We start from the raw sequence: 13,096 nt of genomic DNA, 5'->3' as shown, positions 1-13,096 counted from the left end.
TTTAAAATTTTTCCATTTTTTATATTTGTTTTTTTAAATGTGGAGTTCCAATTTTCTTCCTCCCTTCCTCCCTATCCTTCTCATCCTTAAGAAGGCAAGTAGCTTGATATAGATTATACATATATAGTCATGCAAAACATATTTCTGTATCAGTCATATTGTGAAAGAAAACACAACACCCCACCCCCCAAACCCCAGAAAAATAAGTTTAAAAATGCTTTGATCTGCATTCAGACTTGCATCAATTCTTTTTCTGGGGTCGGATAGCATTTTTTCATCATGTCCTTTGGAATTGTCTTAATCATTGCATTGCTTAGAATAGTTAAGTCATTTACAGTTGATCATCATATAATATTGTTTTTATTGTGTACAATGATCTCTTGCTTCTGTTCATTTTGTTCTGCATCAATTTATGGAAGTCTTTCCAGGTTTTCCTGAAAGCATTTTGGTCATCATTTTATATAGGGCAATAGTATTGCATTAAAATCACATGCCATTCCCCAATTGAAGGACATCCCCTTAGTTGCCAATCCTTCTCCTTGCCAAATAAACTGTTATAAATATTTTTGTACATCTAAGTCCTTTTTTTGACCTTTTTGGGATACAGACTTAATAGTGGTATTACTAAATCAGAGGGTATGTACAGTTTTAGAACCCTTTGGACAGTTTTAAATTGTATTTCTCTAATCAAGAGTGACTTAGAGCTTTTTTCATATGACTATAGATGACTTTAGCTCTTTATCTGAAAACTGCTTGTTCATATCCTTTGATCATTTATCAATTGGGGAATGACTTGTATTCTTATAAACTTGACTCAGTTCTCTATATATTTAAGAAATGAAGCTTTTATCAGAGAAATTTGCTGGAAATTACTCCCCATTCTCCCAGTTTTCTGCTTTTTTCTAATCTTGCTTGCATTAGTTTTGTTTCTGCAAACTTTTAAATTTAATATGATCAAAATTATCCATTTTTGTGTCTCATAATGCTTTTTACCTCTTGTTTTGTCATACATTTTTTCTTATCCATAGGTCTGATAGGCAAATTATTCCATGCTCCCCTACCTTGCTTATGGTTTCATCCTTTATATCTAACTCATATAATCCTTTCTGCTATCTACTTCCATTTTATGGGTGAGTTCTTACCATTCTCATTCACAGATAAAATACACAGTATATTTATGGATAGAGGGATTTATAATTAACCTAAAGATTTAGATTTTGGAACAGAATTGTGTTTTCATGCCCAGGAAAGGGATTACTGAGTGTTGCTGTCTAGAAAAGGCAGCTTTCACTATCACAAATGTGATGAATTACAAAATAAATACTTATTGGTTATAAAGAACAGAATGTTGTACCTTTAAAGAAGTAATTCTTTTTTTTTAAACACTTACCTTCCATCTTGGAGTTAATACTGTGTATTGGCTCCAAGGCAGAAGAGAGGTAAGGGCTAGGCAATGGGGGTTAAGTGACTTGCCCAGGGTCAAACAGCTGGGAAGTGTCTGAGGCCAGATTTGAACCCAGGACCTCCCATCTCTAGGATTGGCTCTCAATCCACTGAGCCACCCAGCTGCCCCCTAAAGAAGTAATTCTTAAATTCTCTTTCTTTTTTTGTAAGAGGCAGTCTGACCTAGTGGATAGAGAGCCAGTCTTGGAGTCTAGAAATCCTGGTTTAAAGCCCAGAACCGTGACACACTACTGTTTGTGTGATTCTGGACAAATCATTGATTTTTTTCAGGGTTCTAGGCACTCTTGAATGCTATGAATTTCATTGAGAGCAAGTTTCCTCATCAAAGAGTTCTCTATTTCAATAAAATCTTAGATAACTTCTATCACCATTCTCCTTTTCTACAGAGAAAAAAAAAATCACTTGTTTCCAACTTTCTGATATTGTATACCTCATAACTTAGACAGGTCCTGACAATGCAAATATGGGTCTTACTCAAGGTTTTTTATAGTTTAGGGGAGCTTACAAATACTTACTACACCAGGTTATAGGCTTTGAGAAGTCAAGGTCCCTTCATACTCTAATGAGGCATCTGAAGACAATGGACTCAATAGTCTTGACAGTTGCAATTATAACAGGAATTATGTTACAAAGAGTAAATACTCCGTGAATGGAGGAGGGCTAGTCATTTCTTGAAGTGACTGTAAATGTGAGGAGGTAGGAGAACCCTGAGCACTTTGGCCCTGGACAGATGTGTAGGAGGCATCAGGGATGATGCTAAACAAAGAGCTAAGAGCTAAGAGTTTAGTAAGAGCTAAGTGAGGGACTGCAGCCAAAGATTATTGTATGTGAGGGTGAACCTAGAGATGGGAAGATGGCAGATGCCTAATGAAAGAGCTCATAATCAAGTTCAATAAAAGCAGGGTAAAGATTTGGATCAATAAAGACAGATGAATGGCAGGAAATTGAAGCCCAGACAGGGAATAAGGACTAGAGCTGGGCTCAGTTCCAGTCCCCTGACCCCAGATCCAGTGTTCTTTTCAATGTTCTGCCTCTAGTCATGAGCATCCTCTTTTGTGTGGGATGTTAACACCAGACAAGTGTCTGTGGGACAATTGTGTGATTGGAGGTGGTGTTGTGAAGGAGGGCCGAAAGGTCATTTTCCAGACAAAAGGAAGGAAAAAAGGAGGGAATCATACTGGACTGGTCTTAGATACTTTGCCTTATGATAAATGTTATAGCTGAGTTTGCATTAAGAACTTCCTTATAAAATGATCCTATGAAATGTCCTTGGTTTAATCAACTTGGTACAGGGTCTGCCTACTTAATGATAATTATATTAACCAAGCCTCTGGGGAAAAAGTTCTCTTATAATAAAGTCATTGGTGTTAAAAATTAAAAAAAAGAAATCTTCAAAAAGCCCTTGAAGTAGTGAAACCTCCAGGCTTCAGCAAAAATATCTCGGAACCCAGCTTCCATTTGTCTTGACCTCCTTGGAGGTAAACAAGACTGCCTCCTCTCCTCATCTCCCTCAGCTCCAACAAAGCACAGGAGGGAATTATAACTTTCAGCTTGTTGAATGATTGACTGATTGTACTTTAGCATAGATGAGTTTGACAATGTGTTAACTCAACCAGTCTTTTATCTCTAATAACAAAATGAAAAGCTGCGTCTTCAGTTCTGGCAGCAGCAAATTGGGGAAGGGAAATGGGAAAGTGAGGGTGGAAACCTGTGTTATAGGACTTTCACTGGGTAAAGCAGTGGGAAAGATACTGGATTTCAAGTGTGAGGACCTGACTTTTAATTCAAAATCCAACACTTAATGCTGAATGTTGCCATAGATAATTTACATTGCTCCAACGGACCTTAATTTTTGGAACTCTAAAATAAAGGGTTTGGATCAGATGACTTTAAGTTCAAATTGGCTCCAAATCTATAACTCATTCTATCCTGTAAACAGAAATCTTCTAAAATATACTAGGTCAACTTTATTATGGAATCCAGAAATGTTTGCAAATTAACAAGTCGAAGTGACTCTAAACAATTTCTACCATTTTAAGTTTGTCTTTTATCTCAAGGTTAAGCCTCTGAGTTGTTTGTGAAAAATTCTCAAATAACACAGGGAGACTTGAAGACTACTACTTGTGATGAATGACATAAAAACAAACATCAGGTCTAGACTTTTCCTTGAGCCTCCTGCTAGCAGAGTTAATCAATCAGTGACACAGGGCTTTCTTTGGGGTATTTTACTGATGTTGTCCGGCAACATAAAAAGGACAAAATGAACAGATGGGAAATTATAACACTACTGCAAGTAACTTGTAAGAAATCCATGAAACTACAGCTGATTTACAAGGAGGCATTTGGGTCTACCAACTGACTGGAAGCATTTGTTGGTATTGTATGATTTGTAGTATTCATTTAGATATCCTTGCTTCTCCAACCCAGATTTTCAAGGACTTTTCATCTAGGACATCACTATAGTAAAAACATCGATAAGTATTATGTCCAATGGACAGGAATGAATATCACCAAAGTTGATAATCCATGGAAAAGTTGGGTTCGATGGGACCTTAGAAGTTATCTGGTCTCACTTCCTTCTCTTATTCTATGACTTAAATATCTTCCCAAAATGCTTATTTCAACAACAACTACATTGTTGTTGCCATTTACCTGGCACTTTAAGTTTTATAAAATGTTTTGTATATATAGATATTCTAAAAATCTTAGTGTAATTTGATGCTTTAATAATCTAATTGCTATTAAAATTAACTATATTGAGTTATAGCTAAGAGTTTTAGTGTTAATAGAAAATTTAAACTTAAAATTATATTAAGAATTTTCAGATATTCTGTATTTCATTTAATCATCACAGTGATCTTGGAAGCTATTATTATCTTCTTCCTATAGAAGAAGAAACTGAAGCTTAAAGAAGTTAAGGGTCCCACAGTAAGTAAATGTTTCAGGCAGTATTTGAAAACACAAATCTTCTTGACCTCAAGTCTATCATTTTGCTACCTGTCCACCAAAGCAGAAATTCTTTGAAAGATAATTTAAAAGAGTAATGCTTTCTTGAAGCAAGCTAGTTTATTCATGGAGATAGTTTCCTAATAGGTCAAATGCCTTACCCATCTTGGGAACATTATATGGTTTGCTGAGTGGTATTCCCATCCCAGGGCATCTAGGTGGCACAGTGAATAGAGCACCAAGCTTGGAATAAAGACTTATGTTCCCAAGTTCAAATCTGGTCTCAGAAACTTACTAGTTAAGTGACCCTGGGAAAATTTCTTTCTTTTTTTTTTAAACCCTTACCTTCCATCTTGGAGTCAATATTGTGTATTGGCTCCAAGGCAGAAGAATGGTAAGGGCTAGGCAATGGGGGTCAAGTGACTTGCCCAGGGTCACACAGCTGGGAAGTGTCTGAGGCCAGATTTGAACCTAGGACCTCCCATCTCTAGGATTGGCTCTCAATCCACTGAGCTACCCAGCTGCCCCCGCTGGGCAAATTTCTTAATTTTCTTGTTTCAGTTAATCATCTGTAAAATTAACTAGAGAGAGAAATGGCACATCAGTCTAATAGCTTTGCTAAGAAAACCTCAAATGGAGTTATAATGAGTCAGATATGATTGAGTAATGACAACATTCCTGTTCTGAGAGGGCTCATTGTTGAGGTGGGGAGAATTGATGTTTCAGACTTTCTGGGAGTATGGATATTGTGTTCTTTGATTCTCTCTAAGCTCCATTTTCATCCTCAAGCTTTCTCTTGCTTTTAGAGAATTGTCTTTTCAATATTTTGGGAACAGGAGAACAGAAATTTATTCATGGGAAGTCACCATCATTTAGACAAGGTGTGAAGGATCAATTTAAACAAATAACTGGTTTGGCTTTTAAAAATTCCTATTATTCATTATGATCAGGTGGGATTTATACCAGGATTGTAAGGATTATATAATATTAGGAAAACTATTCAAATAATTGACCATGTCAACAAGCAAACCAACAAAAATCACATGATTATCTCAATAGATGCAGAAAAAGCCTTTGACAAAGTACAACACTTATTCCTATTGAAAACACTAGAAAGCATAGGAGTAGAAGGGCCTTTCCTAAAAAATAATAAACAGTATATATCTAAAACCATCAGCCAACATCATCTGGAATGGGGATAAATTAGAAGCCTTCCCAATAAGATCAGGAGTGAAACAAGGATGACCATTATCACCTCTATTATTTGACATTGTACTAGAAACACTAGCAGTAGCAATTAGAGAAGAAAAAGAAATTTAAGGTATTAAAATAGGTAATGAGGAGACCAAGCTATCACTTTTTGCAGATGATTTGATGGTCTACTTAAAGAATCCTAGAGAATCCACCAAAAAGCTAGTGGAAATAATAAACAACTTTAGCAAAGTTGCTAAATAAACCCACAAAATAAACCCACATAAGTCATAAGCCATTTCTATATATCTTCAACACATCTCAGCAACAAGAATTATAAAGAGAAATTCCATTTAAAACCACCCTAGACAATATAAAATATTGGGAATCTATCTGCTGAGACCAACACAGGAACTATTTGAACACAACTACAAAACACTATCCACACAATTAAAACTAGATCTAAACAATTGGAAAGAACATTAATTACTCATGGGTAGGACAAGCTAACATAATAAAAATAACCATCTTACCCAAACTAATTTACTTATTTAGTGCCATACCCATTAAACTACCAAGAAAAGATTTTTACTGAATTAGAAAAAAAAGTATAATAAAGTTTATTTGGAAGAACAAAAAATCAAGAATATCAAGGGAAATATTAAAAAAATGTGAAGTAAGGTGACCTAGCAGTACCAGACCTCAAACTATACTATAAAGCAGTGGTCATCAAAACAATTTGGTACTGGCTAAGAGACAGAAGGGAGGATCAGTGGAATAAACTTGGGGTAAATGACCTCAGTAAGACAGTCTATGATAAACCCAAAGATCCCAGCTTTTGGGGCAAAAATCCACTATTTGATAAAAACTACTGGGGAGATTAGAAAACAGTATGGAAGAGATTAGGTTTAAATCAAAATCTCACACCCTACACAAGTTAAACTCAGAATGAATGAATGACTTGAATATAAAGAAGGAAACTATAAGTAAATTAGGTGAGCACAGAATAGTATACTTGTCAGATTTTTGGGAAAGAAAAGGTTTTAAGACCAAGCAAGAGTTAGAAAAAATCACAAAATGTAAAATAAATAATTTTGATTACATTAAATTAATAAGTTTTTTTAATACAAACAAAACCAATGCAACTAAAATTAGAAGGGAAGCAACAAATTGGGAAAAAATTTCATATCAAAAAATCTCTGACAAAGGTCTAATTACTCAAATTTATAAAGAGCTAAATCAATTGTACAAAAAAAAATCAAGCCATTCCCCGATTGGTAAATGGGCAAGGGACATGAATATGGCAATTTTCAGATAAAGAAGTCAAAACTATCAATAAACACATGAAAAAATGTTTTAAATCTCTTTAATATTCATATTAAACAGAACAGAAATATTCATAGCTGCACTCTTTATGGTGGCAAAAAATTGGAAAATGAGGGGATGCCTTTTGATTGGGGAATGGCTGAACAAATTGTGGTATCTGTTGGTGATGGAATACTATTGTGCTCAAAGAAACACTGAACTGGAGGAATTCCATGTGAACTAGAATGACCTCCAGGAATTGATGCAGAGTGAAAGCAACAGAATCAGGAGAACATTGTACACAGAGACTGATACACTGTGGTATAATCGAACGTAATGGATTTCTGTAGAAGTAGCAATGCAATGATCCAGGATATTTCTGAAGGACTTATGAGAAAGAACACTATCTGCATTCAGAGGAAGATCTGTGGGAGTAGAAACACAAAAGAAAAACAACTGCTTGATCACATGGGTCAATGGGGATATGATTGGGGTTATAAACCCTAAATGATCACCCTAGGGCAAATATCAATAATATGGAAATAGGTCTTGACCAATGACACATGTAAAACCCAGTCGAATTGTGTATTGGCTATGGGAGGGGGTTGGGAGGAGGAAAGGGAAAGAACATGATCTTTGTAAATCTGAAAAATACTCTAAATTAATCAATTAAGTAAAATTTAAAAAACACAAAAGAGAAAGAAATATAGTTATAGATATGTAAAAAATTAAAAAAAAACTTGACCTCAAGAAAAATTCCTGTTAAGTTGATTATTTGCTTTGATTATTACTTTCTCCATAAAGTGCTAGTCTCAACCTTTAATTTGTTGCTATTGATGAGCAGTGACCAGAGGGAAGGAAGTGTCAAGGGTTGGGGGAAAGAAAGTGGCGTTGGTGCTAAGGGTACCTATAGGTTTATATGTATGCAAACAATCCTAAAACATAGTTCTAAATTTTTAGCTTAGTAATATATACATTTTTTCAAATTTCTTTTTTTCTTAAGTTTGTTTTTGAAATTCACCTTAACCTGATTTCATCCCAAATAAAATTGGGTGGGAGGCCAGTGATCAGATGGAAGGGATGGAGCACAGTTTAATATGTCCCTGGTGATTTCCTCAGGGATGGCCCTGGTCCTACTTGTAAACATAACCTACAGAAGAACTAGCTTTTAACTTTTGTTTACAACTGTCAATGAATTATCTGCAATAGAGAGGAACTTAGAATCACAGAAGATTGTGGGATCATAGATTTATAGCAAGAAAGTACCTTTGAGGACTTAGCATTCAGTCTCCTTATTTTACAAATGAAGAAACTGAAGTTGAAAACTGACTTCCCAGGTTTATGCAGCCAGTAAATGTCTAAGGAAGGATTTACATGTCAGGTTTTCCTTAATAAAAGCCCAGTGTTCTACAGACTCACTGAATAGATGAGTAGCTAGTATTCTTTCCAGTACATCCTATTTTGAATCGACCATGAGGATGCAAGCATCTGACTTGGCAATAATAACTGGCACAATAATTTGACTCTGTCATGTTTGGATAATTCTTCCTCCAAGGTTGGCAGTCTTGCAGAAATAGTGTCAAGTTACTGGCTCCTCTTTTGCTCTCTTGGTAGAGATGAGAAGTTGGTTGTGGCCAGAGTAGACAAAGGGCAAAGGAAAGAATCCTTGTGAATGAAGGCTTTTAATAGCATAATTGTTGACTGACACCTCATTACTTTAGAACTATTTTCATTATGCTGTATAAAAACCCCCAAGCTCCTTTTGGCTCTAAAGAAGGCAGGAGGTTTTAAGGAAGCTAACAATTACCTAGGGACTGAGAGCTTGACCAGAAGCTGTAGGCGTGGTTCATTTTTTGTTGTTGTTTATTTTTATTTGTTTGTTATAATATTATTTTATTATTTGTTTAATATTATATTATTTATTTGTTTGTTACATTAAAATTCCCAGGTATTTCCCTCCCTCATCCCTTCCATGCTCTACATTAGAGAAGGTATCATTACACAAAAAAATAAAATAAAGCAAAATCTTGCTTGTTTCTATTTATGAGTTACTTCTCTGGAGATGGACATATACAAATCATTCTTCAAATAATATTCCTATTGCTGTATATAATGTTCTCTTTGTTCTGCTAATTTCACTCTTCATAATTTCATACAGGTCTTTCCATGTTTATTTTAAACTAACCTGCTCATCATTTCTTATGGTACAGTAGTATGCCATCACAATCATATGCCACTACTTGTTTAGCCATCCCCAATTGATGGACATTCCCTCAACTTCTAATTCTTTGCTCCCACTCACTGTAGGTTTTAGTCAGGTCCTTTAGAGTATTTGATCTCTAGACCTTTGCTTCTATTCTTCCTCTCCAGTGAAACTTGAGGACGTCTCTGTCTAAACTAGCTTTCTGGCCTGGGTTCCTCCCTTGCCAAAGGATGGAACAGCAAGAGAACTTCAGACAGTCTCCCCAATTCCCTGTCAGCAGAGGGGAGTAGATAGCTACTTTTCTAGTAAGGAGGAGAGTGTTCATACATTTGTTTCTTTTCTTACTTCTTTCCTCTTTTCTAGGCATTGTAAAATTCATACAACTTCTTACTGAGATAGCTCCTATTGAACCCAGAAGAGGTATTGTTCATTGTGTGGCTTCCTGTAACAGTTTCTATTTCCCTTTCACAGAGTCATTTTTGAGAAATTAGTGTGTTTGTTGTTGAGTTCACAGTTCACTCAAGGTTACATGTGTTTGGTAGACTGATGTGTATATTACTGAGCTTAAAATTATATCTATTTTCTACATACTTTTGATCCTTACATAATAGCTCTCTGTGGAATAATTTTATGGGATTCAGCTTTGCCAGAGTTGCCTCTGTCACTTTTGTACGTGACCTTTTTGAAATCAATCAACTTCTCTGATCTTTGGTTTTTTCATCTTTAAAACGAGGGCTTTGGACTATTAGATCACAAAGGTCCAACATTATCTATGGCTTCATGAGATAGAGGAGGGCATCAAAGCTAACCTTCCCTGAATTTGTAATCAGATTGGGAACAGACAATGGAACTGTAGTGGAAAGACAGGCAGACTAAAATGGTGTTGGTAGATCTGTGAAGGACCCAACCACTCTGGGAAACAATTTAGAATTTTATGAGAAAAAAAAGACCAAAATATCTGACTCTTTGACCCAGAAATACCACTGCTAAGCACATAGTATAAGCAGGTCAAAGACAGAAAAGTCCCATATATAACAAAATATCCATAGCAGGACTTTTGTGGTAGCAAAGAATTAGAAACAAAGTAGGTGCAAAACAATTGGGGAATAGTTAAACAAATTGATGTACATGGATGTAATGAAATAATACTAGTTAATCATAAAAATAATGAAAATGAAAAATTCAGGGAAATATTAAAGAATATAGATAAACTAATGCTGAGTTAAGTAAGCAGAATTAGGGAAACAATATACAAAGACTACAACAGTATAAATGGAAAGAACAAAAAGATGGAATTGAGTATTGTGTAGTGAAAATGACTTGAGTATTTACTTTGTATAGAAGACAAGGATTTATATCTCTCTTCCTTCTTTGTAGAAGGGTGGCAACTATGAATGGGACACTGCACATTCTGTCAGACTGTGATATATTAGTTTTGCTGACTGCTTGATGTTTTTTGTTACAAGGGATAGGTTATTGCACAGAGGCAGAGGACATGGATGGGTATATTTGGATATAAAGCTGATATAAAAAGTTTTGGTTTTTCTTTAAAGTGAGGAGATAAGTTTTTGTTTCAAGGAGAACATTTGGGGTCTTAGAAGTAATGGATGATTTTAAAATAAAACCAAACCCACTCTTTCTTTTCCCTTCTTATAAATTCTGGGCCAAGTCATTGTACTTTCAGTGTTCTGCCTTATGTATCCATCTCTGTGGGTTGTCCATCCAATTTTGTATCATAGTCTGGTCACTAGATGTTTTTCACTCACTTGGTTTTCCCATGTGGATGATAAGACCCAAATCTTATAAGTTATGTGGGCCTTATTTATGAGGTTTCTAAATATTCTGACACCTGATGCCAAAGATGTATCTGGAGGACCTTCCATTTGTTGTTCATAACCTGTTTAATAATGTTTTACTCATATGAATTACCTAGTTATTTAGGTTAAAAAACAAAACAAAACCAGCTGTCTAAAAATGCGAATACTCCCTGGCAAGTGTAATGTAGCAGTTCTTCCCAACTCACTGCATTTTCACCTTAATTGAATAAGCAGATCAATTCCTTTCTAATAGAGAACAGAGAAAATCTCATTGAAGGAATTTAGCTGTTTCTGAGAGAAGGATGAAGCAATTTAGAGAAAGATAGATTGTCAAAGTTGGGGATTTGGGATGGTATGAAGGCATGGAAAATAAGGATATCAGGAAGTAGACAGGAGTGAATGAATGAAATGAAATGAATGAATGAAAGGCATTTAAAAATGAATGAAAAGGCATTTATTAAGCACTTAATACAGGCTGAGATGTTAATCAAATGGGGAATAGTAGAACAAATCATGGTATATAAATGTAATGGAACGCTACTGTGCTTATAGCATGAGTTCTTCAAGAAATGATGAACAGGACAATTTCAGAAAAACCTGGAAAGACATTATATGAACTGATGCAAAGTAAAGTGAGCAGAACTAAGAGGACATTGTACAAAGAAACAGCAATATTTAACAGTGATTAAATGTGTATGACTTTGCTATTATCAGCAATACAATGAACTAAGATAGTTTCAAAGAATTTATCAAGCAAAAATACTATCCACTGCCAAAGAAAGTACTGATGGAGTCTCAATGTAGACTGAAGCATGCTATTTTCCACTTTATTTTCAGAAATTTTTCTTTAGTGATTTATTCTTTTACCACATGAAATATATAGAAATATGTATTGCTTGACAACATATGTAGAATCTGTATCCAATTAATATTAGTAGAGGGGGGAAGAATAAGGAGGAAGGGAAAGAATTTAGAACTCAAAATGTGAGAAAATGAATGTTCAAAATTGCTTCTACATGTAATTGGAGGGTGGGGGAATAAAACATTACAAAAAAGGAAAAAGTTCTTGAGGTATATTCTTTTAATCATTCCATGCCTTACTATACTTGCAATACCAGAACATCCCCCAGTTAGATGAATTGAAAGAAAGGCTTCCTTCCTGTTTCTGGATTCCCAAAAGTAATCATTGGGCTGCGGTAGCCAAAAACCATAGATGATCTTAAGGGATCATGAGCAACTCTCAGTATTGTACTAAGTCATGGACTGACTGACCAGCCCCTAACCAGACCTGCCTCACTCACTTTCATAAACAGATAATCTCAAGTCTGAAAGTATTGCCTATGTTGTTCTCCACACCACTGCATTTAATAGAGCTGCTGAGAGGACTGTAATATGGTTTTCAACTTAAGTTGATTTGTTTTCTCACTCTTGAAAAAGGAACATTTCTTTGTGAAAGCAGTTCTTACAGCTTTGTTTTCAACCAGCTTAATATATTTACCTTAACCTGTTGTCCTCTACATTCTATGGTCCTAATTGTACTGTTTTTTGATTTGTATTTATGTCTTGAGACAGTAACTTTTTGAATAAAAATAAACCTAAAGTAAAAAAAAGAAAAAAAGAAAGATTTTATAGTATAAAGCACTGAATTTGCCTCTTTCACTGTCTTATGTGACCCTGATGAAATCAACTAACTTTGCTAGGACTCAATTGCTCATTTTAAAAATGAGGTCGGGGGCAGCTGGGTGGCTCAGTGGATTGTGAGCCAGACCTAGCGACGGGAGGTCCTAGGTTCAAATCTGGCCTCAGACACTTCCCAGCTGTGTGACCCTGGGCAAGTCACTTGACCCCCATTGCCTAGCCCTTACCACTCTTCTGCCTTGGAGCCAATACACAGTATTGACTCCAAGATGGAAGGTAAGGGTTTAAAAAAAAATGAGGTCATTGGGCATTTGATCTCAAAGGTTCAACATTCTATGGTTCTTTGAGATAGAGGAGGACATCAAGGGTAAATTTCCCCTACTTTCTACTTTTGTTTTTGGCTCCAGTAGAAACTTCCTGTTTCCTCTTCTCTCTACACTGAAAATCCAATGAAAATCATTTTTAGTAGGTTGCTGGTGCCTGGCCGAGACTTTTAGATCAATGTTATTACCAAGAATCTTGACTAGACTTG

This window comes from Monodelphis domestica, chromosome 2, assembly GCF_027887165.1.
Source record: "Monodelphis domestica isolate mMonDom1 chromosome 2, mMonDom1.pri, whole genome shotgun sequence".
NCBI lineage: Eukaryota > Metazoa > Chordata > Mammalia > Didelphimorphia > Didelphidae > Monodelphis > Monodelphis domestica.
Note: the sequence above shows the minus strand (reverse complement) of the source record.